Genomic DNA, 7,026 nt, shown 5'->3' on the forward strand with positions numbered 1-7,026 from the left:
AATTTCAGCCAAGCCAACGCAAGAGAGAAACATGAGTGCTTTAAGAATGTTGGAAATTCCTTTGTCTAGCATGAAGTACATGAGAATATGTGGTATGAGGTTTTCTTCCATTGCTGAGAATCTGGGCTCGACTGTCCTGTCCTCTGGGTAATATGAGCCCGATGTACGCAAATATCAAAAAAATGTAGCTAGCGACAATACAAAAGGTAATGATCTTATAATTAATAATGTAGTGGGAACTAAGCACATCGCTGTTTGGAGTATTCTAAAGATAGTGTGACTTCCTATGGGCTTCAATTACGATCGACGACTACACATACTAATTAATCGAATAGCAGCGAGAATTTCGAATGACACTAAGCAACTATCTCAGACACTTTTGATGAGTCTGTATATCGAAAACAATTCATTTCAATCGTAAATCTCCTCTATAAAGGGGTTTGTGGCCCTCATAAGGGCCGATTTGTATGAGATATAGGTCTTACATTTATGCCTTCTTCTCAGTTTTCTTGGGCAGAAGTACAGCTTGAATGTTGGGCAAAACACCACCCTGAGCGATTGTAACTCCAGACAACAACTTGTTTAATTCCTCGTCGTTACGGATAGCTAACTGCAGATGACGTGGAATAATCCTAGTCTTCTTGTTGTCACGAGCAGCGTTGCCTGCCAACTCAAGAACTTCAGCTGCCAGGTATTCCATGACTGCAGCCAAATACACGGGAGCGCCAGCACCAACTCGTTCGGCATAGTTACCCTTTCGCAAAAGACGATGGATTCTGCCTACTGGAATTGAAGGCCAGCCCTGCTGGAGCGGGACTTGCTCTTTCCCTTGACTTTTCCACCTTTGCCGCGACCAGACATTGTTCAATATTCTTTCGTAATAAGATGAGAGGAAAAATTGCGGCCTCCCATGAATCAAGTCAGTTTTGTTACTACTTCAAGCGTGCACCCGAGTGCATCAAATGAAAAGCAAGGCAGTTGGCGCGAATTGAAACACGTACTGTAATTTAAATGAAGTCGATAAATCGGCGGACACATCTAATTTTGCTGAACGAGTGAGTCATCATGCCACCAAAAACTAGCGGAAAGGCTGCAAAGAAGGCTGGTAAAGCCCAAAAGAATATCTCCAAGGGAGATAAGAAGAAGAAGAGGAGGAGGAAGGAGAGCTATGCCATTTACATCTACAAAGTTTTGAAGCAAGTGCATCCTGACACTGGCATATCTAGCAAAGCTATGAGTATCATGAACAGCTTTGTTAATGACATCTTCGAGCGTATTGCTGCTGAAGCTTCTCGTTTGGCCCATTACAATAAGCGGTCAACTATCACCAGCCGGGAAATCCAAACAGCTGTGCGCCTTCTTTTGCCTGGTGAACTTGCCAAGCACGCTGTAAGTGAGGGTACGAAGGCTGTTACCAAGTACACAAGCTCTAAGTAAAAATCTTCTTCAAGATTTTTCATTTCAAACGGTCCTTGTCAGGACCAACACATTATTCGAAAGAGTTAAATCACGAAATTTGCTTCATTCTGTTATGTAGAAACACCTTGAAATCCAATTTCTATATGCTGTTAGTAAAAAAGTAAAGCACATAGCGGAGATGTGTCGTGCTTGTATACGAAAGGCATTTACTCGCCGGAGATCTACACTTAGTCATAATAATTTACTTTTAAAAAGTGGTAATACATTCCGTGTTAAGTATAGTAGTAGGTGCACACGGATCGGAAATCAGGTTATTTTAATGTGCCGTGCAAATAAACAGGCTGTTAGTGTAAGAAATAGTGGGTATAACGCTTAGAATATCGATTAATCGCTATGAAATAATGTTGATAAATTATCTCTTGAAAGTACTATAAAATTAATGTTTCTAGTATTTTCGTACTTGAAGGATAATGAAATTTGAAAAAGAGATGCCAACAGCACCTGGTGTTCCCAGGCGGTCACCCATCCAAGTACTGACCAGGCCCGATGCTGCTTGACTTCGGTGATCGGACGAGAACCGGTATATTCAGCATGGTATGGCCGTTGGCAACTACCTTTTCTTCAATGTCCTGTTAAGGAAGTATGTTTTAAGTAAGAATTGACATTATTAACTATAAAGGCAAGCATATTAACGTCGTTAACATTACTTGGAATATACTAATATTCGAATAAATATTTGAATGTTCGAATGATGAGTGATTCGGATGTTCATAGTGCCACTATGTCCTATCGAGTTTACTATCACGAACCACGTATGAAATTGTATATAAATAAATAAAAATAAATCCTTTATTAAGTATTGATTACAGGAAAAAGGCAAACTTACATTCTTTAATGTACACAATGAAATGTATGAAAGATATTTTTAAGATATGTTTCACTTACCCTTTATAACGCAAGGTAGTTTTCAGTGTAGCATCCTCTTCAGCTGCGAGATAACGTAAGGCAGATGATCATTCAGTCGTGAAGCACTAAAATGTAATATACATTTTAACTATTATCGATAAGAATTATTTACTGCAGGGATGCAAATAAAGTGAGGCAAATTAGTAAATAAAAACCGATACTGTAACTGATAATGTAATTACGTATCTGTATTAGTTGTATATACAGTAATCGCACGATTATCCGCGGAGTTGGATGTTGGCATAATCGCGCATAATCAGCAGTATGAGCAGAAAAGGGAAATGAAATGAAATCTTTAGATTTACGTCGCATACTTATACCGGTTACGCTAAAGGAGACGGTGATGATGAGTACTGAATGAAGAAAGTGGGAGGAAACGGGAGAAACCCGAGAAAACCCATGAGCACGGTCTTTATGCACGACAAAGTTCACACGGCACGAGCTGGGATTGAACCAGGGACCCCAAGCACCGGAGGCCAAAAAAGGGACAAAAAGTCTTTCGTGCAACTTTCGTTTTCGGTAAAAAGTTTACACATAATTTAGAAAGAGTAGTTTTCTGGTCTTTTTATTTCACAAGTTGGTTCATGTCTATATTTTTTACATGCATAAAAATTTTTCAACTCCCTTGCTTAGTTCCTGTTAAAGACCTCTACCTCTGATTGTATTTTTTGCACATATTCTTATTGTTTTCAGACAACATTTCTAAGAGCGTAATTTATCGTCAGCAAGAAAAGAAAAGGAAAGCCTCGGATAGTGGAATGTGTACTGTATATATATATATATATATATATATATATATATATATATATATATATATATATATATATATATATATATACGTATTAGTATATAGTTTTATTTTATACGTCTCCTATTATTACACAATGTGCAGATATTGTGAAAGCGCAAGTAAATATGTATAACTCCCCGTTCTGCACTTAATAACTTGAAAGAAGTTCGGGGAAGGTAGTGTAACAGAAAGTGCAAACAGAAATGAGGTTTACAGGCATTTAATATTATTCCGTAGTAGTATGATTTTTTGTAAAATATATATATATATATATATATATATATATATATATATATATATATATATATATATATATATATATATATATATATATATAAACATACATATTCAATGATATAGTAAGAGGTTAGCAGCACTGATAGAACTGCAGAAAGTACAAAACCGTTAATAAGAAAGAGAGAGAGATGGTGGCCGCTTTTGTGCTTTTCATTGGCTAATTCCGAATTGCGCGCGAATACGTACGAGATTTCTTTCTTTTTCCTCTTCGCAGCCCAGATGTTGCCAATTAGAAGTTTTTAGTACTACATTTGTATGAAAATGTTGCCTTTAAGAAATGTGGTTTGCATACGGAGAAAAGAGCAAAATGAATATTTATCTTAGTGGGCATGAAAAAAGACGAAACATTTTGCAAGATGGACACACGAACTTCCTTAATGCAGGCGTTCAGTACATTATTGTAAAGAAAAAAACACTAAAAAGAATTACTTCAATATCCCTAGCAACATTCAACAATTCATAGAGAAAAATCTTTATTTTGAGAACAATGGAAAACTATGTAATTGTAGATAACTACTAAATTTAATGATTAAGGAAAACGTTTAGGCCCGGCCCTTCAGAAAGAAAGTGCACAGAATTTTCTCTCATGGAAGCAATTGCAAAATCAACATTTTGTTTGCAGTTATAATTAGAGGATCTATATACAGGGTGTTCGAAAAAGAATGTATCCTCTTGAAAGAAAATATTCTCTGGGCCCCTAATCCTTTATATACCGAAAGGAAGTTTGTATAGCATTTTTTCTTACCTTCGTTAGAAGAATTGAAAGTGACTACTATCGTGACACGGGAGATATTTGATCGATAGTCGAATTACTCCCATGCTCGAATGAACACGTCTCTTGTAAGGAGAGGAAAGGCTTCTGTGATCCGCTATCGCAGCTGTGTCATATCTGCAGAGAATGTTAGGACACAAACGTGATCTTTGAGAGCCTCGTGAAAAGAAGTCGCATAGTATCATGTGTGGAGACATCGGGGCCATCTGAAGAACGCTTCATCATTAGGACCAAGGGCGAGTTACGAAACACTCTGGGATATATTTATTAACATAACTTCTCGTCATTCTGCAAGTGTGGTGGAGCTCCATCCTATTGGAAAAGGAAACCTCGGGAGCCCTCTTCATGTGTAGGTATCGTTCACATCTGAAGCATGTGAAGATAGATTACTGTACTATCGTGTACCTAAAATCATTTTCTACGAATACGAACATGTCTACACTGAAGGCAGTGCAGCTCTTTTTCTCTTTTTTTTTTGGTCATGTATTGTAACGCGGGGCAATGCACACAATAACATGTAATGTTGTGTATCATCATAAAGGGCCAGGGCGATGATTGGATCTTGATGGACGTGGAGAACTGATAGGTGATGTGAGTGGTATTGTGATCTATGGTTGTATGTTTACTGATGAATGCATAAGGAGAGGTGAAGGGGTTGCCTTTTTTTTTATGTCGATCGGCAGGGAAGCGATTGGGAAACTTTTGACTTTGTTTTTCAACCGAATATATTGATTGAATAGGTCGCCGACAATTTTACGGGGCGTCACGTCGTTGCCTTTTTCATGTCGATCGCGAGCGAAGCGAGCGTTTTTTTTTTTTTTTTTTTTTTTTTACCGACAATATGTATTGAATCGGTTGCCAACACCTTTAGGGGCGCGTCACGTCCTTCTTTCTGTGCTGATCGCGAGCGAAGCGAGCGCGAAATTTTTGACTTTTTTTTTTTTTTTTTTTACCCACAATATTTATTCAATCGGTCGCCAACACTTTTAGGGGTGCGTCACGTCCTCTTTTCTCTGCTGATCGCGAGCGAAGCGAGCGCGAAATTTTGACCTTTTTTTCTCTTTTTAATTCTTTTTTTTTTCTTTAAGAAAAAATATTGATTTCATAGGTCGCCAACATTTTTACGGGATGGAACATCGTTTATTTGTTTTTCCAACCGTCTTTCTGTCTTGAGCCCCCGCCAAGTTAACTTTATGGTGGACAAAAACTATGTGCGGTGGGTTACCGCGGGGTTCTCCCGTTTCCTCCCACTTTCTTCATTCCACCACCATTTCAATCATTTCTCATAATCAGCGCCTCTTTTAGCCTAAGCGGCATAACGTGGGACGTAAAACAAAGATTTCCTTTAGTTGCTTTCTGTCTTGATTACGAGCGCGAAATTTTTTACTTTTTTTTTCTTTCTTTTGATATTATTCATTTAATAGGACGGCAACACCTTTACGGGCCGCCGCGTCGTCGTTTACACTTCTTCAGCCCATATTCTTTCTGCTTGTTCGTTTTCCGGCATCTTGTTATCACCGCCCGCGGGAATGCCTATGTCTTTCATCGCTTTTTGAAGCAAATCTTTAATAAATATGCACTCTCACATTTCTACTAATATGCATACCACAGTGGATAGACTGTAACTAGGAAAGCAGAAGCCTGCATATCATATTATTTAACAGTTGAAAGTGAACTGCCATTTTAAGTTTGATTTTGATCAGATGAGTGCAGTTCAACTCGTCGACAATTGTGAAGATTCTCGAGGTTAGGGACCATCCATTTTGTGCTTTGTAATGAAAATGGCTGCAGCCAAACTTCTCTGATCTGAATGAAACTTGGCATGATGATACATCTTGACCTGCTCTACAAGTTTATTTAGTATTTTCCGTTGCGCAGGCTTTTGCTTCTCCAGGTTCTCCCATGGAACTGAGAAACGTATTCAGTCGAACTTCTGCGGTAAGTCAGTATATCATCCTGAGAAGTTTGATCGAGATAGCAGAGGTTCGACTATTCGTTTTTCAATTCCATGTGATATTACAACACGGTGAACTAAATTTATATAGAAACACTTTGATTTTGTTTTGTTTTTTGCTAGCATTAAACTGAGAAAATGTTATTGAATAGACAGAGAACACCACTCAAAGAAAAGTACATCATAAGAATATATATATGGTTGCTGTGGTTCTCGGTTTAATTTGCTAGTTAAGAAACTTGCTCTAAATAAGTACATCTTACAGGTGAAAAACTAAGCCAGGCGATAGAATTAAATATAAAGTTATACACTTTTATTTTACGTTTACTAGTGTTGGGTTACTACTGTAAAATAAGTCAGTATATATGAAAGATAACTGTATTAGGTACTATTTTCCACCGGCGGTGTATTCTTGCATAGTGTACTTAATGTTTACAAGCGGGGCGCTACTAGTATGGATGCATGACAAGTGCTATTGAAACTCGAAAACTAACTGGTTTCCACTACCCTTGCTTATACGTATACCCGCGTCGCCTTCGCTCCTGTTCACTTTGGACGCACATTCTTGCTATCGCTCAGGCCCCCAGCTTTCTCCTGTTTTGGCTCCCTTAAATAGTATTCGTGCTTTTTATTGGCCACCTGGCAAAGCACTTGTAATGATTTTACACCAGTAACTCTAAAATACATGTGTATTACTTTATTTAATTCTGTCGTCTGCAGAATTTTTTTTTTTTTTCGTACAAATATGCCTTTTCATGCAGAACACTGAATTTTGCCTGTAAATTTTTGAGAATATGCTGTGACGAAACTTGAGCACCGTTCTTCTTT

At 37.9% G+C, this 7,026-nt stretch overlaps 1 non-coding gene across 1 annotated transcript; it reads right to left on the reverse strand.

The window, feature by feature from the left end:
• Positions 1-1,908: 1,908 nt before the first annotated feature.
• Positions 1,909-2,027, reverse strand: LOC145678073 (5S ribosomal RNA). The gene has a single exon (XR_014130200.1). It is a non-coding gene; the product is annotated as a 5S ribosomal RNA (ribosomal RNA).
• Positions 2,028-7,026: the final 4,999 nt, after the last annotated feature.

Source organism: Thermobia domestica, unplaced genomic scaffold (assembly GCF_964235325.1).
Source record: "Thermobia domestica unplaced genomic scaffold, izTheDome1.hap1.1 HAP1_SCAFFOLD_1824, whole genome shotgun sequence".
Classification (NCBI taxonomy): domain Eukaryota; kingdom Metazoa; phylum Arthropoda; class Insecta; order Zygentoma; family Lepismatidae; genus Thermobia; species Thermobia domestica.